At 39.7% G+C, this 26,815-nt stretch overlaps 1 protein-coding gene across 2 annotated transcripts in view; it reads left to right on the top strand.

The window, feature by feature from the left end:
* Window positions 1–13,241: 13,241 nt before the first annotated feature.
* Window positions 13,242–26,815, top strand: part of ZFPM2 (zinc finger protein, FOG family member 2) — a 434,450-nt gene continuing 420,876 nt past the window's right edge. The window contains exons 1-2 of one of the 2 annotated variants that reach the window (XM_083516563.1): window positions 13,242–13,367; window positions 14,719–14,825. The gene's annotated coding sequence lies outside the window, so the exon portion shown is untranslated. Of the gene's footprint in view, window positions 13,368–14,547; window positions 14,826–26,815 lie in introns of those variants that run through there. The other variant, XM_083516561.1, reaches the window with a different exon arrangement.

Below are 26,815 nucleotides of genomic sequence, written 5' to 3'. Positions count from 1 at the left end.
CTGCTGCTTGGGCAAGGAGGCGAACAGGAGGGGGGGGTAAGAGGAGAGCCTTCAGTCCTCTCACCACCATCTACAGCTACCCCCTTTGTCCTGCTAACTTGCACCTGCTGAGCCTCTTACCATTTGGCAAGCCAGCCCCAGCAGCTGAGAGCAGCAGTAGTTGTGTTATCTCGGCGCCTGCAGCCAATCTGCATCTGGCTGCAGCACCAGCTACAAAGCATAGGCAGAGCCACTGCTACAATTGTTTTAACTATTTCTTCAGATGAAAGTCAGTATGGAAATAATAATAATAATAATAATAATAATAATAATAATAATAATAATAATGCAAATAAATTAATTCACCAAATTAATTCAAAAATCTTGAATTATACCTGAAAGTAGATCCTATTATTTCTAGGTGAACTGAAGGCGAATTAAGTGTCTTTTGTGTAGAACTTTGGCAGATGTTACATTCAATTCTCTCTCTCTCTCTCTCTCTCTCTCTCTCTCTCTCTCTCTCTCTCTGGGTTTCTTCACACTTACTCTCTGTTTAATTGTTGCCATTGCAGTTGCCATTTTAAACCTATCTGAAAAGTGATGTAGCTGTTTACGTTTTAAAGATCACAATTGTTGGGGGGGAAATAAACAAACAATTGTTCACATTTAAAACAACACTGAGGACCACTTGAATGAACTGTGAATTAAACTGAAACAGAATTGGTTACTTTCTCATGCAGTCATCGAATTGTAGAGTTGGAAGGGACCCAAAGAGGCACCTAGTCCAACCCTCTCCAGTGCAGGACTCATTTGGAAGGGGTGAACTAGGGTTGGGGCAAATTCTTTTTTGGAAGTGGAGACCTGGAACTGGAACTAATTCCTTTTAAAAATGAACTTTCCAAGCACTGTTCCTGATAAAACTGTATATTCATTATGCATTCAAGCCACCTTGAGAAGGCTGTATTCATGAAAGGTGGCTTAAAAATATTTGACTATATATAATCATATAATAAAATGATTGTTGCTTAAACATTTTAGATTTTGAAAATACATTTTACAAAGCCCTTTTACAACAACAAAATAATTAGCTTTGAAGAGTCAGCAAATTGTCTGTTAGGCTTGTGTAGTAGTCTGGGCTGAACTACATAATATCTGTTTGCTTGTTTCTTCCCATGCCTACATTGGCTTAGCAAAATACTGTCATTTTCTGACTCCATCTGCTATATATGATATGATGAATGTAGCCATTCTTCTTTCCCCATCATTACAGCTGGTCTTTGATCCAAAGCAGCTAATTTATATTTACCATCTATCAGCTACCATCATAAGTTTTAGGGAAAGAGGCTCAGGCACACCTGGGCAGAATGAATTTTCTTTGATGCAGTTGGAGAATATCTCAAAATGTGATTAAGAGTCATTCATCCTACTCTTGATGGGCCACATGGGAATCATCTTTAACTTTCATAGCGGAGAGCATTTGTTTGCTTAAATCACCATAAATACTTCCAAATTCATTTGATGTTATAATCTGCTGCCATCATTACATCACAGTCATCTAAGGGTACCTGTTTTCCCTTATATGTTGAGATCAAGTTGCATATAGCTTCCTAGGCCAGCATCTCTTCCCAACCCAACATGGAAATTAATATCAACTGAAGTTAAAGGTTAAAGGTTTACATGTATTTAACAGCTGTAGATGTATGGTTACAGGATTACGTCTTCTGCAAAAACTTGTTGACATGTTAATATATTTAAGGAAATCCCTGACAGTCACAACATAAAACACTCCTAATTTCAGAATTGGGTAATTTTACACAGCATAGTCACAGTCCAAACCTGTTTGCATGTAGCCATAGTTAACTACTCTCAGCAGTGCCAGTTAACACTTTAGCAGGGATTGCATACAAGGAAGGTGATGTTCGGTATATCCAGTTGAGTCTATAGATATGTGAGGCCCTGGCTGGTGGATTGTATTGTGGAATTGTGCTCAGAGCAGCTATTTGCACGCAATTCCTTATTTAGCTGGGGATATTACTGTAAATCTATTAAACACTAATAAGAACTGAACCTTTCAGGTTGGATAGAGAGAGATGCTGTCACAGGGCAGGAAATTAGTATATAAACTGAAGGTAGTATCAGCAGTAAGGAAAGTAATCTGTACCTGTGGCTTGAACAGCACAACCATAAAATGGTGCAAACTGCACTTTGTTTCATCTTTGTATATATAAAAAAATGCAAACTGGTCCATCCTCCATACCCCGCAAGTGTTCACAGAAAAACCAGGCCATCCTGTTTTTTCCCATGAGAGCATGCTGGCCATTGGGGGCACCATGATATTGTGCCGAGATCTCACCCCCAACCACTTTTTCAGGGCTGCAGTCTTGCCCTCCTCCCCTTTTAGGATCTGTGATTTTGCACAGGTCACGTGACTCATGAGGGAGTACGGATGGGAAGACACATGTCCCGGTTTTGCGACTCAACCTATTGGAGGGTATGCATCCTCTTCATAATAGGGTAAGATTTATGAAGTATAGAAAGCTGCCTTCTACCAAGGCACACTTATTTGTCCATCTAGTGTAGTACTGTCAGCTTTGGATAGCAGCAGCTCTCCAGGATCTCAGGTAGAGAGCTTTACGAATACCTGCCACCTGATATTTTTAACTGGAAATGTCAGAGATTAAGCCCTTAAAGCAGGTGGGGAAAACTTTTGGCCTTCCAGATGTTAACTGAAATATGACTCCCACCAGCCCCTGCAATCATGGCCAATGGCAAGGGAGGTGGAGTTGTATTTCAGCATCATCTGGAGACCCACAGGTTCCCTGCACCTGCTTTAAAGCTTTACAATGAGTTTTTAAAGTTAGCTAGTTTTAAGTTTCTTTGGGGGCCAAAAATTGAGTCAGAAATAATTTTATAAATAAACACAGTAAAAAAGAAAAGAAAAAGGGAACCTTCTACAGGCCAATCATCTGCTCTACAACTTAGCCATGGCCTCTCCCCTAATTTAATATTATATAATTTTATATTAATCTGTGCTCTGTTTTGACCTCCTTTTGTGCAAAGTGTAAGAGGCCACAAGTGTGATATGTGGGGGGCTGGTGCTTATTTGGTTTAGCATCTCAGCATCGTCTACTCAAAGGACCAGTTTCATTCCTACTGATATTTGCATGGTGGTTCAGGATGTTTCTCCATCACACTGTTGTAGCACTGCTCTGGAACGAATGCATAAGTCAGGGTGGTGGCACTGAATGAATGACCCCGCCAATTCCTATGGACACAGCTTTACTGTTAGTCCAGCATAGGGTCAGTCTGTTTGTTCTGCAATATAAAAAGGAAGGTTTATTGGGTAAGTTTCTGCCAGTTTTCATCAGGTCTTATACAAAAGCTTCCAAAGCCATGGAATATGACTGTGATTGTGCTATCTTTGCACATCCCACAGGAGTGTGTTTAGGTGTGTTTACTCAGAAGTACATCCCATTGTATTCAGTGGGGCTTACTCTCTGGTAAGTATTCCTAAGATTGAAGCCTGATGATTTATAAAACACATGTTGGAAATGCTCACAAAGGATTTCAAATATATCATCTCAGTAATTCTTAGAACAAAAGGATCACAGCAGCCATATAACTTTGGCTAGGATTATTCTCCCCATTTTTCAGAAAGGGGCTGAGTCTTAAAAGAATAGTCACTAGCATAATACAATTGGGTGAGTTAAAGAGTGGGTTGAAATCTGCACAATGGCTCACACTCTTAGCCACTATGCAATTATAATATAATATAATTAATATAATATAATATTTTAAATCCGCCCATCTGCCTGGGTTTCCCCAGCCACTCAGAGTGGCTCCCAACAGAATATTACAGACACGATAAAACATCAAACATTAAAAACTTCTCTAAACAGGGCTGTCTTCAGATGTCTTCTAAAAGTCAGATAGTTGCTTATTTTATTACAGATTGTGCTGAAAGTTTCAAACCAACTCCCATTCTATTTGACTTGCAACAAAGGGAGAGAAGTGACAGTAGGGCCCACTCCATCAACCCAACTGAAAGACCACCTCCACTGGGTTTCTACTCTTCCCCGGACTGTTTCTATGCAAGCTGGTCATTAGAAAAACTTAGCAGCTTTGGGACCTGTTGCCTGAGTTTGCCTGTCTTCGTCTGCATGCCCTGTATTTCATTTGTGCCATGTGTATTTTAGACTGTAAGGCCCGAGGGCATGGGCTGTCTTTTTTATTATTGTTTTTATCGATCTGATGTAAGCTGCTCTGGGAACCTTTTCAGCTGGCAAGTGGGGAAAAGCAAAGGTCCCTTTAAAGAAACACTCTTTAGATTGCTCACATGGAGGCGAGCAGGTTGCTTGCAGGCACAGCAAAATGTACAGGTTGCAAAGGTGTTGCAAAAGGAATGCAAATACAAATGGATGCGGGTGGTAGAGGAAGGGTGTGGGGAAAGGAATTGTGAAGAATCACAGGATGCAAAGAAGTGGTGAGACATAGAGGCAGAGTGCGATATGGGTGTATGTATATCTGCTCAGGTAGGCAGTCTTTGTTAGAGAGTGCGATGGGGCAAAGCAGGCTGCTTGTTTTGTTTTGGCCGTGTTTATTATGTCTTTTCCTAGATACTGTGAGGAATGAGATTATAGGGGAGCGGCGGAGAAGAAAAACAGGAAGAGATGGATGAAAGCCTTAGGGTTAACATGCATGTACACACAGACAAATGCACGCACACATTCCTAATCACATCCACACTCTTACACAAACTAATCTCCTGGGACCACATGTCTTGGAACAGGAAGGCCTCCTGCCTGGGGTGCTTCCACTGCTAAGCCACCTGCTCTCCCTGCTGTCAAAAAATCACCAGTTAGAGGAAGCACGGCAAAGAAGAGGAATAAACAGTGATCCTTGGAGAAGGTTTCTGGGGGGCAATGGTAGATGTTTATCCCATGACACATTCCATGTTCATTCGTTAGGTATGATTTGCAAAAGATTGGTTGTATGCATGATGTCACACCGCAAAGGGCTGCTGGTAATGTTTCCTTGTGTGAAACTTTAATGCATTCTTTAGAAGAGATTCTCCTTCCTCTCTTCTCTACCCACTCTGTCCCTTCTGTTATCTCATATTAGCCATAGACCCTCCAAAAAAAGTTCAGGAATGACTTTGAATCAGACATTTTACAATTGTGTTGTTTTTTTAAAAAAAGAAATTATCTAAAAAAACCAGACTGAAGGGTTTAATTAACAAGCTCCAAGTAATAGTTAGACCCTTTCCCCCTCTGCTATCAGCTTTCACTTTTATTTACGATGGGAGTCCCCCTTGTATCTCCTTTCCCACAGGACCCACTATCACTAATATTTCTGTGATCTGTGAATAAACCAAAATTTAAAGTTAGTTACTTACAATCAATGCAAATTAATGATTTCTTTTTTTAAAAAAAAATATTTCAATCAGGAAAAGCAGCTTTGTAGTCGAAAATCCCACGCTGGCCTTAGAGTGGGAGTTTTTCCAGCCTCTGCTTAAATCCAAAAAAATACTGCAATCTTCTGGCACAGGCTCACTGTAATGCTTTAAAAACAATTTAGCAACTGTCATTGCTGTAATTACAGTAACTAATTACCATCCTTAGCAAACAAATAGCTTAACATAATACGCAAGCCGAATCAATTTTGAAGAAATGCAAATTCCGAAAGCAAAAAAGGGCATTTTGGCAAACCTGAAAGAGAAGCGGGAAAATAATACACTTTGTTTTATCTCCACATAATTCCCAGGGAATATCATATCATAAATATTTGCATTCAGTTCTTATCAGGACATTTGCATTTGCTTCCTTATCAGTCTGCAGGCCGGACTCTGCCAGATAGAGAGTCGAGCTCCACACCATGTACATATTTCTAATGAATCACGTCTCAGGCTGAGAGAATATTTTGGCTGGAACTTTATCACTGAGATGAAGAGGTCATTTACTCTCCAAGTCAGTTCATCTTGGAATTGTCTTGAGATTCCAATGTGATTCAACTGCCTTTCCCCCTTTCCTTTTCAGAAAACCCAAATAACCCCAAACCTGAATTTTCTTAATGTTGGTAATGTTGCCACATTCAAACAGCCTTAGCATACATCTGTTTATTCCTTCCTAAAAATGTAAATGTTTCTGCTGAGGTTTTATAGTCCAGATATTGTACCCTACAAACATTGATATATCATAGTGTCTTGCCAGACATAAATATCAGTGAGTTTTGAATTAAATATGAGATCTCGGCTGAGGCTTGTTCAAGAATCCTTACTGTGAAATTTGGCAGCAAATCTTTTCTTTTTCTTTTTTTGGTGATAGAAGAACTTTTTCTACTTGGTTCAAGAAAAAGAACTTTAAGTCATGATGCATCAGGAATATGTGATATTTTTGTATACCTGTTAGTGCCATTTTTCTTAGTAGGGCATTCAGAAATCAGTACTGAAGCCTTTTGCCCCCAGTCCATTAAGATCCACCCTTGAAGACCCTGTGCTTTCCCTAGTTAGGTATAAAATCAGCTAGCAGTTTATGTTCTGAGAAGAAATAGATGTTAGACAAAGAGACGTGAGCCAGGGGACTTAAGTAATTATTGGCTGGGTGGGTACAAGGCATTGAAAGTGATGATGCCTACTTCTCAGGAAGGAAGGAAACCTGAGCACCCCTAGTTGTAGAATCGCTCATGATTAACAGTGGTGCTATGATTTATTTTACATTAGATCCTGTGTAAAATGTGCTACAAAATCAGAACTGGAGGAAATGTAATCTAAATAGGCTTGCTTATTACAAGGGCGCTAATATTTATCTTATTTTTTACATATCAAATAATTTCAGCAAGTAAATTAACAACAGAACAACACAAACAGAAATGGCAGATATTAAACTTGAGAAAAGGTGTCAATTGTGTTTGTTCTTTATGAAGATGGCTTGAAGTTAGCTTCACTTTATTTTCCATATCCTGCTTTGGTTTATTTATTTGAGCACAAATTGCAGTTTCTGGTCCATCATTATTCAAATGACTGACAAAGCCCATTTGTACCCAGGGAAACACTGTATCAACTGTGTACATATGGACTACTCCCATTGTCACAACTTCTGTTGTTTCTGATAATAGACATTCGCTAGCAAAGGGATAAGGGAAAAGAAAGTACCAAGAGCTTGGATGGGGGAAGATACAGTGCTTTTGTCTGTAGGGTGCCCAGATGAAAGGGGGACAGGGATCCTGGATTGAATGCTTGTAGAGAAGAGGGAAAGTTGGCAGGTGCAGCTTGTCATGAAGGGTTGAGGCAATCCGCACCTGCTGAAATTCCCTTTTGCACAGGTACAAGAGCTCTGTTCTCCGTTGCATCTGGTCGCCCTATTTCTGTGCCAGCAAAAAATAAAGCCTGTAAGAGCAGGCAGGGAGAAGAACCTTCCAGCCAGTTCTGCTGTATGTAAGGCAATCTTGCAAACTGGTCAAATAATCTGGCCTTGTCATGATTGTACGCCCAATAATTTCTAACAGCAAGGGCACATGAAAGAAGTGTCCCTGGGGTCCATCCTGCAGCCATGCTTCTCCCTTTCCCCAGAGGAGTGATGAGGAATGTATATCTTTGGACTCTGAACTCATATGAGTTTCAGCCAGCAAGGCCAGTGGTCAGGGTTTGTGGGGGGAGTTGTACAACAATATCAGGCAGGGCACAGGTTTCCCAGTTCTGCTATAAATATTCAAGACTAAGTTTCCTCTGCAAGCACACTACGGTTTTCTTGGCACATGGATTAAAATAACTTAATCCACCTATCCCAGTATTGTCTGCTTGCTTGTCAGTGACTCCTCAGGGCATTTTGCAGGGGTCTTTTGTATCATCACATGCTTGATATCATCCGACCAAGGGCTGAACCTAGAACATGCAAAGCATGCACTCTGTCTCTGACCTGTGTTCTCACCCAATATTTTGAGTAGCCTTTGACACCAACAGTGGTGTATCTAACAGGATATTTTATTTCAACAGGCTATTTTAGCCACTTAAAAAACAAACAAAGAAACAACAAAAAATCATTATAAAAACCATGCACAACAATCTAGTTATAGGCAGCAATAACTACTGTTGTCTAAGGCCCAGACTACACATTGCACATAAGCCCACGTGTGAGTAGTAGCCCTATGACTCCTTTAAATGAAGAAAAGCCACTTCCAGTGGGGGTGGATGGAGCAGGCATCTAACCCCTTCTCTGCCTGCTATGCCTCTTCCCCAAATACTCCCCCTTATGTGAATATTTAAATTTATGGTTCACCAAGGGGATGTAGAAAGGTTAAGCAGTTCTCCCCTTGCTTTTTGTCCTTCCAGGAATAGTTCCCCTCATTTAAGGGGGGGGGTTTAGGTAACAGTTCATGTATCTGCAGGTAAGTATGCTTTGTGCCTGTAGATACCGTATTTTTCCATGTATAAGACTTTATTTTTTCCTAAATTTTTAAAATAAGGGGTCATCTTATACAGTGGTACTTCGGGTTAAGTACTTAATTCGTTCCGGAGGTCCGTTCTTAACCTGAAATTTTTCTTAACCTGAAGCACCACTTTAGCTAATGGGGCCTCCTGCTGCCGCTGCACCGCTGGAGCACGATTTCTGTTCTCATCCTGAAGCAAAGTTCTTAACCCGAGGTACTATTTCTGGGTTAGTGGAGTCTGTAACCTGAAGTGTATGTAACCTGAAGCGTATGTAACCCGAGGTACCACTGTACATGGACAGTGCATAGTGCGTTTTCTTAATTTTGAGTCCCCCAAAATAGGGGGCGGCTTATACACAGGTGTGTCTTATACATGGAAAAATACGGTATCTAGTATTTCTGTATGACACGGATTGAAGTGATTATGCTGCAGGTAAGCTGTGGTTGGAATAACTGAATGGGAGGAGGAAAAGTAAGAGGAGCAGAGGAAGTTAGTTGTTCTCCCCCCCCCCCTCCACTCCTCTCATTTTTCTTTAATAGAGTTATAGATCTTTGTCTTTCATCTACAAAATCCATTAGTAAACCCAAGGGGGGAAAAAGCATGACAAATATTAAACTAGATCAAAGATCCAACAATCTGCGGAAATATAAAACAGATACAAGCAAGTAGTGATGATTGGTCCAGAGTCCAGGGTCTTCTAGGAATACTTTAGCACAATATTGTAAGGGTGTACTTTTCAGGTTTTTCTTGGTTTAATTCGGTGAAAGGAAATAATAGCTATGGCATAATATAAAAAGGAGAATTCACTGGATGCCTAAATTCAGGTTTGAGGCAAATGCTCTATAGTGAAAGAGCCCTGGCAGAGATTTAAAAGCATACAGCAAAATAAAGTGTGAAAATATAGACTTTAAAATACCCCCTTCTACTGTAAGTCGCTTCCAAGTTCCCAACTAACCTTGACATACAGAGAAACCACGCATTTGCTAAAATGGTTTACTTACAAACTCTTCAAAGTTCAGATTCATGTGCTTTTCTATACAGCAGCAAAAAAAAAAGAAAAAAAAAAGGTCAGTGTAACTTAGGTTCCAAAATGGTAAATGTTTCTAAATTATTTGTACAGAAATAAAAAGATGGCTTGCATAAGCCACACGGTCTAAGCTTGGACCATCCAGCTTAGACCTCCTTACTGTAGGGTTCATATGGTTGAAGTGAGAGAATAAGAGTTTGATAACCCTTCCTCCCAAGGTTAGGGGAATTGACCTAGCTAAGCTTGGCAGAATAGCTTACTCTATGGAAGGCATGGCCAAACTTGGACTTCCAGCTGTTTTGGGACTACAACTCCCATCATCCCTAGCTAACAGGACCAGTGGTCAGGGATAATGGGAACTGTAGTCCCTAAACAGCTAGAGGGCCACGTTTGGCCATGCCTGCTACGGTCTTAACCCCTTCATGCATTTATTAGACTTAAGCACATTGAATACGAGGCGGATTAATCCCACAGTTTCCCCAAAGTCTATAGACAGTGTCAGATTAATCATTCTCAGAGCAGGCCCAATCAAGCAAAGGGACTTAAGTCATTCATGACCATCTTGTCAATTAATATCAGTGGGTCTGCTTCGGGAGAAGAAAAGGCTAAGAAGTAAGCACAAATGCAGAGTGGAGTTCCAAAGACGGTTGTACACCTCCTGGCAAATCCTGCAGCCAAGCTGGTGTCAATCATATTGCTCTGGCTTGCAGTGGTTTAACTTTGGTGGAAGTGCACGCCATTGTCTCTTGAGACAGATGGATGCCAACAACAACCATCTTTTAGGTGCATATTGAAACATCCTAACATGGATAAAACTCATTGTATACCAGCATGCCAGGGAGAAGTCTTAAACTTTGCAGAACAACTTTTGGACCCATCATTAGGGAGCATTCAAACTGGAATTAGGAAATGTTTGAGCACTGGATTCTGCCAAATGTGTAAACTGATGACGAAAGTACTGGGACTGATGTATTTTTATCATTCCATTCCTTGAAGTTCATGCCCTATTCAAAACCATTTCCCTCACTGTTTGGGGTTACTGAGAAGGTTACGTTGCCAACAACTTGCAGACTGAAAACATATATTCCCCATATGCAAGAGGTCCTCATATTCATTAGCTATCGGTGATCTTGCTTTCACAGTTATATCTTAAAGATATCTGGTGGCATTCATCCCAGCTGGCTGTAAAGTATAGTGGGCTCTTATCTATATTTGATTTAGTTACTAGCTTGGTAGCCTGAACTGGATCCCAGAACCTCAGAAGTTTGTATTGTAACTCAATATAAAGCCCCTTAGTGTGGAGTTGCATAGGAATGCAAGGAAGCATTCTTGAGCCAATTTCCACTTCTCTCTGATCCAGTATGCTACTATCTCCAAAATGGATTTGGCCAAGTGTGACTGGCCTTTGGCATGTTTTTAAACTGCTGCTACCCACTATAGGCCCTGCGGACTAGAAATCAAATTCATTAATTAGCGAAGTGTTTAAGCCCATGGCATAGGTGGTAAATGTGGGCAGCCTATGGGACTGGCTATTGCGCAATGTAAGACCTACACATTCCGTTCTGCCTCTTCTCCCCAGCTTAGTAGACTAGCAGTAAAAATATTGGCAGGAATTCGAAGTAGCGCTAAGCAGATTGCACCTTCAATTTCTTCATTTCTGCCCTCTCCTTCCCCCATACCGCACTGGGAGATTCTCCCAACCACAAGAGGAGGAGGAGGAGAGGATGGATAGCCCCATTGTACTAGCAGCATTCCTTGTGCAGACTTCCACTGGCAGGTTCATTATTTGAATCCCGCCCATTTTCTATCACTGATGATAATTACATTTATTTGTCTCTTACTACATAAACAATCTCACAGTGACATACAGTGTTAAAAAATGCATATTTATATATACATTTACAAGAAACCTCCAAAAAAATAAAGCATTATTATTTTTTGCTTGAAGTGCTCATCCTGCAATATTATAAAATCCTCGCACGGCATTGGGAACTGCCTATGTACTGTAGTGCACACTTGAGTGGCAGTATCTCATACTACGCACTTGACACTAGGCACCCTCACCGCAACCACTGCCGTCACTGGAGTAAGTTTATCACATCTTAGAATTCGGGCAGGTAAGTTAGCTGGATGAAATACCTCCAAGGAAGCCTATGAAAGCTGCTTTGAGCTTCAGGTGAATAATGGGGTGTAAGTCAGGAGACAGACAGTCAGACAGAATAAAGAGAATAAAAATACGTGTTAAAATGAAATGCTGACATTTTAGAGTCTCGTATGTGATGGGCAAGGAAACTCTGCTTCAGATGAACTTGACACCACTGCAGTGTTACTGTAATATAGCCCAGCAGCTTCATTAGTGAACCCTAAGCCATTTTCCTGCCCCATTTTTTTGAGTTGAAGTTAAAGGGAAGTTGCAAAAAAGTCACAGCAGATCCTTTGTGGAGTATTCACAAACTCATCTGGCATAGAAATCATCTCTATCTTTTTTGCTTTATCATTTGTTTTAGCTTTGTCTTTGAGGTGGGAAGGGCTTATAGTTAAGAGGCTATTATCAGACTGAAGGATGCAGGAAATCCAAAATATTTATGTTTGTCTGTGGCACATGGACAAGAAACAGTGCTCAGGAAAAGGGTTTTCTGATTAAGTGATTGAAAACACTCTGGTGTATGTTAATGGTTTCTTCTGTCCAATAGATAACATCACCTCCAGCCTTATCGCTGTTCTTGAACTTACTTTAAACATTCTCTTCTGCTCTTCCAATTATATTTGATGCACTTTTAGGCATCCAGTTTCCTTGCTGCTGCTCATCTCATTTATTTGCTTTCTAATTTTTATCACCAGGCTGGGTGTAAAAAAGGGGTGGGTGGGGAAGGAGCCTTTGAGAGATCCTTGAAGTGAAATACGTTACAGAGTGAAATTAATTTAAATGGAATTAAATCACAATTTTGCAGGAAAAGAAAATTATTTTTGTTTTGAATGCTGCTGTGTGGTGTTTTTTTTTTAAAAAAAACCATTATGTTTTTTAAAATAACTTTAAATTCCTGCTACCATTTTCACTGCATGAGTGATATGAACGACGCTGAAAGTAAAGATAAATCCAGATATGGCCATTATTGGAATGGAAAAGCATTGGTTAAAATCATGATAATTAGACCATAAGTAAGTAAGGGGTAGCTAAGGTTAGGCAACATTTCTATGATAATGGCACAAAATTAGGTATTTATATATACCATCCTTGAGAAATGTTGTATGCTGAATATTAATCATTATACACATCCTGGTCAACATTATTTCCCTCTTCTTCATCCCCTTTTTTTCTGCTTTCACTATTTACAGTTCCATATCTATTAGATCCAGAAATAATTATTGATGCAAATAGGAATAAAGGCTTAAAGGGACACATGGGCAGGGGAAGGATGAAGGAAAAGAAGCTTTTTCGAGGTGAAAGGAATGAAAAGAATGTTTTTAAGGTCCCAAGGTATCCCTGTAATAAATTAAGAGATCCCAATGGTCTTAAAAAGAGTGTTAGAAGAACTAGGGGTTCACTTTTTAGAGCTCAGCATCTCCACTCGGAACCTCAGCTGTGTCTCTCATTCTCTCTCCACACATTAGCTCTCAGCTCAAATCAGCATATCCCTCTGCAGCAAAGTTCTGCTCCCAAAGCACTCCAGGCAAGATGGTGCAGTCAGTTTTTGGGTTCTCACAGAAATTGACTGCATCACTCCTGCCTCTATCAGTCTGCACTGGCTGCAACAGTAGTCTTTTTGACCTGATCATGCATGAGTAACCCACTTGTGTATATCACTTTAATGATTCTGCACATGTTTTGCAAGACCCCTGAAGCAGAGAGCAGCCACCATTCTGTGCATGACCTCAGTACCGTTCACATGATGCCTGCTCTCTCCTCTCTGTAAGGCCTTGAACCCTTAAGAATAGGTTAGTTGTGAGGTTTCCTTTAAATTGTTTAAGAGTTATGCATTTCCCCAACAGTATGAGTTCCTTGTCTAAGTTCTTTTAGATTATAAAGGGCTATAAGTTTGTTCCTGAGCTACTGGCACCATCTGCCATTTTGAGAAGACTGCTGTGGTGCTGAGGTGAAATAAGAAGAGTCCGTTTTCTCTCACTGACCAGCAGAAATATCTGGCTTCAAGGACAGGTTCTATGGTGACAACCAGAAAAGGAACAACAGAACTTAGGGAGGCTGGTGTTCTTGTTTATTTGTGACATGTGAATTGTATTATTTATGTAATATTCCTACTTATATATGTGATTGAGATAACATAATTTTCAAACACCAGACGACAACAATATTCTGTTTGTCACCATAAAAGTCCTTTGGTGTGGAGCGCGACAGATATCCTGAAAAAAAGAACTTTGAATTGAGATAAAAGAATATCCCTCTCTTCTGGGTTCCCTTGGGGAGAAAATGGGGGTGGATAAAGATGGATCTTAGGACCTTTTCCCTCAACATCCAAACTGTTCCTCAGCTTGACTGTGTTTGTGGGTCAGCAGATTTTTGGAATAAGCTGACTTCTCTTCTTTTTCTCCCTGTTGTTGGGCTCAGGTTCCTGTTAGCAAGGCTCTTGGGATAATATTGTATATGGTTACAGCACTGAGATTTGTGTATGATAAGTTTCAGAGGCAATCCAACATTTTTTATATGGCTAAAGAATGTGAATGACAAAAATCACCAGCTACATATAACTGTAACACCAGTTCGCACTTCATAAAACACACACACACACATTAGAAAACTAGACAGGTGGAAATATTAACAGAATATTTGTGTTATTTATGATACTATCACCTGAAATGTTCCTCACTATTCAGTGCCCAGAATATTAGTACTTTTGCATAGTGGTCTAAAATTAAACATACTCCATAGGAAAACATTGTGTAGCATCAAAATACTTAGGAGTGTAGTTAGGTAATTGTAGATTCTGGACTTAATGGCCTTACATTGGAGATGAGGGATCCTCAAACCCTCCTGGGTTTGGGGTCCTTCATGTTCATTCTGCTGAGTGGGTCCCTGGACTTCTGCCCCAAAATCATGCCCTTGCAGAACCAGGAAATAATATTATGAGAACAATTATGAACAGTTATGAGAACAAAGTAAGTGAGGGAAATAATTTCTTTTCATTTGGATAACAAATGCAAAACCTGGCAGAAATCATTGCAGAAAAGTTTGTGATTCAATTTGGAGAACTGAGGAAGTTTTCGAAATGTCACTTCAGAAGCAACCTTATTTTTTTTTTTATATCCCATATGCTTCTCCTCCATCCGCCAGCTACAGTAATCATTATTGTCCTTCCTAGACTCAGACAGAAGCAGAGAAAAGAAAGTATGTCCACTTTGCATCTAGAAAGCTTATTACTGATTGAAATATCATCTTTGGTAAGTCTGTTTTATAGTCACTAATTGATATCGTCGGCACAAATGGAGGCGTCTTGTCAGGAAACCCGGCTTGTTTTCACATCCAGTATACTTAAAATTGGCTCGTTCTTAGCTTCCCTCATAGAAAACCTCCTATTTTGATTTATGAATGTTTTCAATTTTTTAAGATTCTCAGAAATGTTGGTTCACCTGTATGTAGAGAGATAGCTTGTTTGGCTAACTGCCTTGAGTGACTGAGTGCCAGGTAATGAATAATGCCACGTTCAATATTCTAAATTTGTGTTCCAAATTCTGAATTCGGAATGAGCCACATGGAAGTACACTGATAAGTGACTGATTTTTACTCCCAGGATTGTCTTATTTTCAACTTTAAAATTTACTTGCTTTACTTCACTGAAAGCGTTTTTGAATGGAGGTAGGGATTTAAAGTGATACTCCACAATAACATTTGTCTTTCTTTCCAAACTTCAGAAGTAACACTGATGAATTAAAGACAGGTAAATTAGTAAAATTCATTATTGCAAACTAAAAAGTCCAGATTCATGCAGAGCTATACGCATTAAGAAAATAATGTTAAACTTGATATGATGGATATTACCCAAATATTAAAAAATGCCTCATGAGGGCAGTCCTTCTTTGAAAATAAACATAGGTTGTTATTTGACAGCATTAAAAAACATCAACCCTACATTATTCTTCATAGACAATCAGAGAAGTGGTCTTTAAAATCAATTATGTGCAAATATTTGAGACACTTAAATTTAATATTCAATATCTTCAGGTATAGAAAAAACTTGCTTTCTCTCCTTCCTATGTGCTAGATCATATCCTACATAAGTTGATTTCTTGGATGTGTGTGCTAACCAGACAACATTTTGTTGAAAGGTATCAGTATAATAAAACTGATTTTGAATAAACAAGTAACGTCAGAGATTATAGAGGAGAAACACAACAGTTAACCCGGGCAATTAAAAACACAAAGCCCTAATCATTTCCCAAGGTCATCACTGACTGAACAAATCTGTGACTGAAAGAATGTTTCAAACATGTTGTTACTCTGAAAATTACAGGTTTTATAAATTAATGATAAGTTACTAAGGTGTTCTGAAAATTGTTGCTTATAATCTGCTGAAGTATTTTGACATCTATATTAATTAATAACTCACATCACTCAGGTTAGGGGCCTGGTAAGACAGATCCAGCTGAATAGTGAAAAGATTTTCAATAAACCATTAAAATACATCCTACAGCTATATATATATATATATATAGAGAGAGAGAGAGAGAGAGAGAGAGAGAAAGAGTTATCAGCAGCACATTTGTTGGATTAACTGGAAGAGGCACAAAGTAAACTTAACAACCACTCAAAGGAGCATTGAAGCTTCTAGGTTAACGGATGCCACACTTTACCTCAGTAGATGCATTTTTGTTCACATTACCTGAGTGGAGAACTGTGTTGAAAAATTTGGAGCAGTTGTCAATTTTAAAGGCTGGCTCATATTGTTTTGCAAAGTGCAAATTAGGTAGGTTCAACTTCAGATGTGAACTGAATTGAATTTCTCACACATTCCTAACTAGTACACCCCAAGACTGAATGATATCGATGCATAAAAATATTACCATGCATGTAGATGAGTAAGTGTTGGAAAGAAGGCTAGGACCCTTGTCTCTGATATCTAGTTTTCTTTGGGATGTTTTTCTTCTATGGTGGAAGCACACAGACACAACCCACAATCTGGGTTTCTCTTTAGATCCAGGAAGTTCTCTTTTCTACCTGCTTACCACATCCTCAATTTAAAACACTCTTATACCACTTGAACAGATAATCCTGAGAATTATAGTTTGTTAAGGGTGCTGACCTCACAGACCCACAATTCTAAGCATCCTTAATGAACTGCAGTTCCCAGTATAATCCATGACAGTTGAAGTGGTATAAGAGTACTTTAAATGTATGGTGTGGATGTGACGTCTGACCACATCTCCCAGCAAGCAGAGTTCCAAGTCCTGTTGATTCTTGGCTATATATGATATCTAAGAATACCACACAGCTTTTATAATATGGATGGAGAACCTGTGTCCTTGCCATGTGGTTGGATGCTAGGTCCCATCAGCCCTACCCAAAATGGCCAGTGGCCAGGGGTGTTGGAAATAACAGTATTGGGAGGGGGCACAGTTCTGCATTCCTTCTCTACAAGCTACGAGTTTGAAGCAGCATATATTTCAGGCTCACTTAAAAAAATCGTGGAGCATTGGGAAATAGCTTTAAATGTTTATGGATACTGTGCCATATGGGGACTACCTCTTCATGAGCTGAGACAGGCTGGAATCATACACTCTCCATTTCTTCTTCAATCCGTTTTACCAATCTCAAAACTGATTCTGATAAACAGCATCTGTTTACGCTCAAGATGGCAGAAGAAAAACTTATGCTCTTTATTTTATTTGAAGATTGTGCATAAATTGTGTTTTTATTGCAGCTTAAGTAGGGTATATGAGGTTTCCATTACTTTAGCAATTATGCTAAGCTGATGAAAGCAATGTAAATAATCCAACAACTGTTTATGCATTGTGTTAGTGTTATATGAACACTGCACTAACTCAGTGAATTTAGAATTTTACAAAGGTTATTTCTTTCCTTTCTCTTTTTTAAAAAATAGGGCATAGTAATCCCACTGTATCAGTGGCTCTATCCCCCTTTTTGAGTAGAGTTCTGCTATCCCACAAATTGGATGGAAATCTCATTAGTGGAGCTATAATGAGCTGGCAACGAAGCCCCTTCAAGCTTGCGTGCTTACGGCCATTTGCCTGTTTGTCTTACTCTTCATCATGAATCTGAAATTGCCCATTAGGATTGCAATGAAGGGCGAGTCTGAAGCTGCGATACTGACTGTGTCGCCAAACAGGCTAAAATCAAACAAACCCAAAGGGAAGCTGCAAGGATTTTGTGCTTTTGTGTCCTCGGGTCAGGCAGCATCACAATATATATGAAAAGGAACAGAGATATGATGAAGAAAAGGAGGGATGGCATCAAAAAAGGACTTCTGAGTGTAGAGTTGTGGTATTTTGTTATGTCTTTATTCAGGAGCGAGTGAAGCTCACTTTGAAAGCAATCTTAACAACAACCTGATGCAGTTTATTTTAACTGCAAGTGTAATATAGTGGCTAAGCGAATGAGTAGTAATCCAGGAATTTACCAGTTCAAATTGTAGCAGCCATAAATTCAGTGTATAACCTAAGGTGGTTCACTATTATTGCAGCATTCTCATCTGCAGTATGGGAATAGTGGTCCATCATGCACTGTTCTTGGACACATTACATGAGTCAGGAAGTACACATTTCCTGGCAAACATGGGTCCTTACACTTTTGTGCCTTGAATATTGTGAACGGGGGGACAGGGAAGAATTTCTGCGGAGCAATGGACAATAGAGAGATACAGGTGGTGACCATTTTGCATGCATCCAATCGACACACAACTGCCAACATGTGTCTGGCTTTCGGCCCCAGAAGGGGGTGGAATGGGGTGGCAGCAGAATGAGCTTCTGCACGACCTCTGGTGTGCACAATGACCTATAACACAACCCCTGTGCAAACTGGAAGTTGCCTGTACCTATATTTCTGCCTATTGCTTTCCCACTGCAATTCCCCCCTTCAGCTGCTTTGTAAAATTAAAAGAAGTGCAAAATCTGAAGAATAGCTATGTTCTGATGTGTGCTTTAGTCAAGGAGATGCAAATTAGGTTGGTTAACTTAAAAATGTGGATCAAATATAACACTGCCACCACCACCATACCTATACCATAATTACTATCATCAACAACTGTACCATATATAATGTGATACAATACAGTATATATATTTATTTATTATAACAATATCCTGCCTTTCTTCCACCATGGAACTCAAGAAAGTGTACTTACAGTTCCCCAACAATCTCCTATCAGGGCACTGACCAGACTCAGACCTGCTAAACTTCAGCAATATGGCTGCATCCTGCGCCTTCAGTCCATGCCCTAGGTAGAGAATATCTGAGGAATAGCCTAGGTTTTATAGCAACCCCCCCCCCAAAAAAAAACAACCCCATGCCCAATTCATCTGTTAATTGCAATAGTGTGGGATTCATTTCCACATGGTAAATGGAGCAGACATGCTGGGATGGGGAAATGATATTCCACCTCCCAAATAATTTGGGACAAGACTAGGGAAGTGGCTCCCATGTTGTATTGGACTGTCATGGAAGACTATTGTTATTTTGAGGAGATTTAGGTGGTATCCAGCAATGCTCCTTTTGCGTCTAGAAATCATGTGGGCCTGTGGCCTTTAAATGGTTAATTCTGTTTCAAGCCTGCTATTCACAGCTAGATATATAGGCTTTGATGGCACTGGGTGGGATTCTTTAGTTCTGATATGCTGGCACCTGCAAAAGGGTGTGTCAGCTAGTCTTAGAAGTTGTCTATGTTGACTGCCTGCCAAGTAGCCTTTCATTTTGGTGAAGTAGCCTTTCATTTTGATGAGAAACTGATGTGTTCCCATCCAATGCCAGATGCGGCTTGTTGTTGTTGTTTAGTCGTTTAGTCGTGCCCGACTCTTCATGACCCCGTGGACCAGAGCACGCCAGGCACTCCTGTCTTTCACTGCTTCCCGCAGTTTGGTCAGACTCATGTTTGTAGCTTCGAGAACACTGTCCAACCATCTCGTCCTCTGTCGTCCCCTTCTCCTTGTGCCCATATGTAAGATGCGGCTTACATAACTCCAACAATATATAAGCCCTGAGAACACCTCTGTTGGTAGAAACTCTATGCAAATCTTTCTGGAGAGTGCTGCGTACCAGCCAAGCTCCAGTTTCAGGAGTCATGTCTATTGCTGATGGGAATCCCAGCAGCCAGAAGGGCGTAAGATAATTGCAGTGCTTCATAGTTTTCTTTGGGCTGTTTAATAAAATCTTTAGTGTTCACCCTATCTGTGTCTTCGTTACGTTCCAAATCCAAAAAGAACCTCTGCTCTTCAGCAGAAAACATGTTTCTACTGTGATGTATGGACTGAACCCAAGATTAAAGCTACCAATATGTATGACAATGCTTTGTATATCTCTCTTGTGGCAGCACCAACTTTACCTTCTGAGGTAAGGCAGGCAGTGGCAGTGATGTTTCAGTGCCTGCTAAAATTGTATTTGTTCTCTGAGGTCTTTTCTGGCTATTGAGTGCTTTGTCCCAGCTTGTTGTTTTCTGTTTAAGTTATTTCTTTCTCTCTGAGTCGTGGATATGGCTGAATTTATTGTTTTAATTGGATTTTTAATGATAATGTATTTTAATGATTTTTATTATTTGTGCACTGCCTTGGAACATTCTGTGCAAGGCAGCATAAAACATTTTAAGTAAATAAACTGTGTACAGGATTGCAGTTTTATTTAACATACATAATACTGGAAAAGGGAAGGAAAGCAGAGGAACCAAAGAGAGAATGAAAGGGGGTGAGTGGAAATAGCATTCTCAAAGCAAGAACTTATTCTCGGTCTGAGGAAAATGCATCTTATCTTTGGAGGTGGTGCCAGAACAGTATTCTGAATAAGACTGACATTCTGCAAAATAAAAGGGGGTGGGGCTGGCATCCACCTAGGCTCACTGTTCATTGCAGAATTTACACAGAAGTAGATCTACAACTTAGTTCTTTTCATTTATTGTCACCTGCACAGTAGTGAAAAATGTCCTCATCTTTTACCCACTTACCAACTACATTTTTCCTTCCAGAAAAGAAAAACTTCTGTGACAAAGACTATCCCACAAAAATTATGTTCTCATTGATAGGCTTTTGCGTCCAACGTTAAGGGGTTTTCAAGCAAATAACAAAAACTTCGACAAGTGCCCTGCTTTTGACACAGGCTTTGTATTGGAACATTTTACCACCCTCAAACACATTTGAATTGACTTGGCATAGAATTATACTCCATAAAACTATATATTTCAGTTTCATACTACCCAATGTCAATTTTGTACTACCTTGGAAGTCATCTAGTCATAAAACTATGTCCAATTTTTAATTTTCTTAGAAGAGGGCTAATATATATACTTTTTTAAAAAATGAAAATCAGATATCCATTAGAATATTTCCTGCAAATTGCAAAAGTGGCCAAAACACAGGCAGCACGCCCTGGAAGGGATGGATGCAGAAATAAAAGTAAAGATAGATTTCATTCTGTAGAGAGATGAAAAAGAAGCACCGTAGAAAGAAAGAAATGTCCAGCTTTATGAGCTGCAGATTATTTTAAATTTGAAGCTATTTAAACCTACTGCTTCTTTAAAAAGCAAGTTGATGAAGTAGAGCCCTTAATAAATAATACAGCAAAAGCATCCTGGCATTTTTCGAAGGAAAAAAGTGTAACATTTTGTAAAAATAGAAAACTAATGATGTTTTCAATAAATCTTGTTTAGAAAAGGTTATTTTTGTTTACGCTCAAGTTCCCAAAACAAGTTTCTAAGGTGCAGGAAATAGCTAAAGAAAAAAGAAGAAAATATGAACAAGAAATAATGCTGAGGAAAAAGATTTTTCATATTTAATGTTGATTCTACTGTAAAATAACTATAATAAATATTTAAAATAGAGAATGAATAACAATTACAGTTTTTAAAAAGTATGTGATGTTATGAAGTAGGAAATTGTTCTAATACTGATTTTATTTAATCATAGAATTAAGTAAGCAGTACTTTTTAAAACCAAAAGGAAGATGTTTCAAAATAAAAAGGGTGGGTTTTAATAAGTAAAAGATGAGTTTACTAAAATCACTGTGATATTATTTCACAGTGTTCCACTTGTTACACCTTAATCATGAGCCAAAGATTGCCACACTCTAATGGAAACAGATGAAAGTGCATCCAGACTATCACTATTTTGTGGTAGGATGGAAACTTTGAAAGCTTGCAAAATTAAGTCGATTAAAGTGTTCTATTAGCACACAAATAAATAAAAAAACCACAAGAATTTTGTAGTTAGAGATGGGGAAATACACCAAAATGTGGGGGATAAATGGTTGATTAAGCACCATGAACGCTTATTGTCATATAGCCACCCCATAAACAAATTAGAACAAATGCTCATTAAAGTTTGGACATGATAGCCTAACCACTGCATAAGCTTTGTGCAAGAAAGTCAGAATGAATGCCCAATGAACATGATGTTTACACCTAAGTTTCCTGACCACTGGACTCAGGGATGCTCTAATGGGGAAGATGCAAACATCTGTTTCTAAGCTTGTGCCATTCATATGAGAGGAATGTTTGTGTACTGAATAGTTCAGTCTCATCCTAGCATTCCAGCCATCTGCACATGTTGATTGATACTTCCCATGCACGGGTAATTGAGAGGTGTCTCATCCAACCACATCATGAATGGTGGTGTGTGTTTGTCACACACACACACACACACACACACACACACACGTTGCCAAATAAGCAGTTAATGTGGCTCTTGCTGTGCTTTTATCCCTGCTACTGGGAATGCATAGTAGGATCACAACCACTACTATCATTACCTCTGATGAAGAGGCTGCTGCCATAAGACCAGGCTAGCCATTTGAAGCAGTCCAATGAATCAGTGTTACCTATATTCTGGATATTTCTTCCTGTGATTGTTAAAATGTTACACTTTGCTATGAAGCTAGGGAAAAGAAGAAATGTTTCAAAGTTAGAAGAGGGAATTTGAGAGTGTTGCAAGTGATGTGGATTCTGATTTGGGCAGTTGATGCCTAAAACAATCCAGATTCACTCAATGAATGTGCAATGGGACATTTGTTTCATGCTAACTCAGTTTAAACCTCTTCCATTCTCTCTCATAGTGAATGAACACAAATTATTTATTATTTTATTTATCCATCACATTTGAATCCCTCCAAGTGTTTTATGAAATGGTGATTGCAAACAAATAACCAATGTTGCAGACAAGTTGAACTATGACATTGTAGATAAAGGGGTTAATATTTACTGCTTCTCCCCCACCTTCCTCTGCCTTGTTACTTTAACACATTACATGTTATAATGTAATCTATGAGATAGAAACAATACTAGGAGTCCTAATTAAATTAAAAGTAATTACCACTCGTACAGATACGGCATTCAATTGAGCAGCTGCAAGTTGATATTTTGTCATGCCCAGTTTATCTATATGCATGTGCCTGATTCTTTGTATCAGTTATTAATGGTGTTTACGGAGTGGCCAAGAACGATGGAGGGGAAATGGGAATAAGAAAACAAGGGGACTTATTTTTAAAAAAGAAAAGAAAAAGGAGAGGATTAGAAGAGTGTTAGAGATGATTAATACTGCCTTTCTGTTAGGATTTTGACATGGTATTTAGAAGTGATCTCTTGATTTTCGAATGAGCTGATACATTATTTGTGTCTTTGGGAGTTAATAACTCCACATAACTGATTTACACCACAAATCAATGCATGTCTACTCAGAAGTAAGTCTCTCTGAATTCAGTGGGGCTTACAACTATGTAAGTACAATCCTATATGTGTTGTCTCACACCACCCCAATCTCCGAGCGGTGCAAGATACCGGGGGTTCCAGGCAGTTACCCAGGGTTCAGTTTCCTCAGAATGAGGGACAGCAGAGACTGTGGTGTCTTTGTGATCTATGGTTTATTTACACATATATACAAACTGAGCCTATAATGGAGGGGCTCACAGCATTAACACCCCAATAAGGTATTGCTTCTCCCATAGCCACAGCCTTGGATTCAAGCATAAATGAAGCATGTTTCTCCTTCACAGGCCTCAACCTGCCGCCTCCTTTTAGCTTCTAGCTCAGGCATAGGCAAACTTGGCCCTCCAGATGTTTTGGGACTGCAACTCCCATCATCCCTAGCTAACAGGACCTTTGGTCAGGGATGATGCGAGCCTGTTCTAGCTCGTACACCTCAACTCCACTCTGGCTTATGTCTGAACTGCAGATGATGCATGCAGAAATGCTACCCATAGAAGTGAATGGCATTGTGGAGACAGTTGTCACCACTGTGGTACAATGAACAGTATGTATTTCTACAAATCACAGCAATTATTTCTAACTTTGCATCTGTACATAAAATTATCATGTGCAAATGTTATGCACATCCATGTCCACTTTTGGGGTGATGGGCTTCTTCTTTTGGGGCAGTGTGTAATTGGTCACCATAGCAATGCACTACTCCAAAGCAGACCAGTGGCACTGAGGTACTACTTTTAATGTGTCAATGAATCACTTCTCCATTAAAAGCAATGATGAAGAGAGGAGCTGTAGATCAAATCCTGACCAGATTCTCCACTACTTGTCTGTATGGGTGGCTGAGATTCCTCATTGGCACTTTGACTTCTTACATTTGAATAAGCTGAATTCCAACCAGATAGCTCAGTTGGTAGAGCATGAAACTCTTAATATCTGGCCATGGGTTCAAGAACCAACCTTGGGCAAAAAATTCCTGAATTGCAGGGGGTTGGACTAGATGACCCTCACATTCCCTTCCAGCTCTATAATTCTATTATTCCATGGAGACATGTCTTTTTTAAACATGCTTTTCAAGAAAATGGGTAAAATTTCTTATATTAAAAGGTTAATAAGGGTAAAGGGACCCCTGACCATTAGGTCCAGTCGTGGCCGACTCTGGGGTTGCGGTGCTCATCTCACTTTACAGGCCGAGGGAACCGGCGTACAGCTTCCGGGTCATGTGGCCAGCATGACTAAGCCGCTTCTGGTGAACCAGAGCAGCGCACAGAAACGCCGTTTACCTTCCCGCCGGAGCGGTACCTATTGATCTACTTGCACTTTGACATGCTTTCGAACTGCTAGGTTGGCAGGAGCAGGGACCGAGCAACGGGAGCTCACCCTGTCGCGGGGATTTGAACTGCCGACCTTCTGATCAGCAAGTCCTAGGCTCTGTGGTTTAACCCACAGCGGCATCTGCATCAAAAGGTTAATAGTGATGTCAAAATAATCAGTGTTTTTAAGGCAAATTGTTAATTTGCATCTGTTTTAAGGTATGCTATTCTGCCAGAACATTCAAAAAACCCTACAAATGAAAATGAGACCCCAACATTTATGAGCAACAAACAAGATTTTCAGTTTTGAATTGAAAAATATCTGACCTCCACATGGAACCTTATATAAGATGAAATAGGCAATTGTAACACAAAAATGCTGCACAGGATTGCTAACTTTCTGTTTTTACTCTGGATAGGTCTTAAAAATTGGACAGTCTCCAACCAAAATAGTTCACAGCTGTTGTGGGGGGCGGAAGCATGTTGTCCGTTTGACTGACTGTTATCTTGCCGGGATGAGGCTGCTATAAATATGAGCAATTATACCATAAGCAGTCAAATTAAATTTTCATAACTAGGAAACCACATTTTACCTTCAGGCACAGCCTGATGTCTTTTGCTTCATTCACGAGTCCTTAATCCTATGCATTAAATCTAAACAAATCAATGTTTACCAACATTAATATTTTAAGATTCTGTGCTTGCTCTAGCTGTCGACATCTTCTGCTTTTATATGGAACACTTTCTGCCATTCAACTTCAATATGGCACAGTCAGGTGCTGCTTCTCTGCTCTTTTGTCCTGCTTTATTTGATACTTTCACACATCTAAAATTGCTCTCCAACCTAAGGCCAGCATGGGATTGATTTTCATGCCATAAGGCGGGGAATTTTGGCTCTTCAGGTGTTGCTGGGCTGCATGCCCTACTCTTCCTGACCATTGTCCATGCTACCAGGGGTTGATGGGAGCTGGGCTTCGCCAACATCTAGAGAGCCACAGGTTTCCCGTCCCTGGAGGATTCTCAGAACACCAAAAGAATGACAACGGAGTGTTTAGCAAACAGAGGCTACGGTAATTGCTGTATAATTTCTATAGTATTTTTATTGTGTGTTTTAGCTGTATGGAAGCAGATTGAACTTTAGAGGGGAGAATCTAGTGGCATTGACATGATTGAGCCTACATCTCTAGATCCAAGCATCCAAGTCACTGTTATTGGAGCTCTGGTCCTGGTCACTCCTTTCTCTGCCCAGAAATCCTCTAATAAGCCAAGATTATCTGATGACAATACCCCTCCTGCGTCTCTGTCTTCACAAGCTGAAGCCAATAAAATGTGGAACGGGAGGTGGGTAGGACTAGCATATAGCATATTTTGGTTTACTAGATAATACTGGATGAAAGAGAAGAGGTGACAAATAAAATACTATATCACATTTCTACATCAAGATCAGTGTGTGTTTCCCCCCTATAAAAATGGTGCTATTTCCCTCCTAATTTGGTTGTAAATCGCTTCGGGTTGCCTATTAACTACTACCTTGAAAATCCTGTATAGTTGCTCTGACCATCCTCTGCTGATATATTCTGGAGACAATCTGGTGTATTCCAGATATTTTGGACTCCCATCATCACTGACCATTGGCCATGCTGACTGGGGTGATAGGCTCTGTAGTCTACAGTATCTGGAAAGGGCAAAAGCTGGAGAAAGCTAATATATAAAATGCCACACTTGGGATTGCTCTTTTACTCTCACTTTCCCATTTCCACCAGTGGGGAATTTTATTTGCCATAGATTAATACATCCACACTGAATGAATTCACTATTGCGTGCCCAACGCTGTGGAAAGCCCTCCTAGCTGTCATCAGGCAGGCACCCTCTTTGTTGAACTTCAGGCACTTGGTGAAGACTTTTCTTTATATATATCTATGAATTTCAGCCAACAGTTCAAGTAAGCTTTTCTGATCTCATGGATAATTTTATATTATTTTATCCGTTGTATCTCTTTTGTAACTTCATTGTAAAAAATGAAGAAACCGTGGTCTTAAGTAGTATATAAATGGTACAAACAAACAAACAAACAAACAAACAAACAAACGTTCCTTGCATATGCACATTTCCCAAATTATGAAATGTATTGGGGAACATTAAATGTTGCACGGTGCACTTTCAGCTCCATATAATGTGGGCAATACCAGGTTTTGTAGGAATACAATGG

Source organism: Podarcis liolepis (genome assembly GCF_965112155.1).
Source record: "Podarcis liolepis genome assembly, chromosome: 8".
Lineage (NCBI taxonomy): Eukaryota > Metazoa > Chordata > Lepidosauria > Squamata > Lacertidae > Podarcis > Podarcis liolepis.
This window is presented reverse-complemented; position numbering and strand designations above follow the sequence as displayed.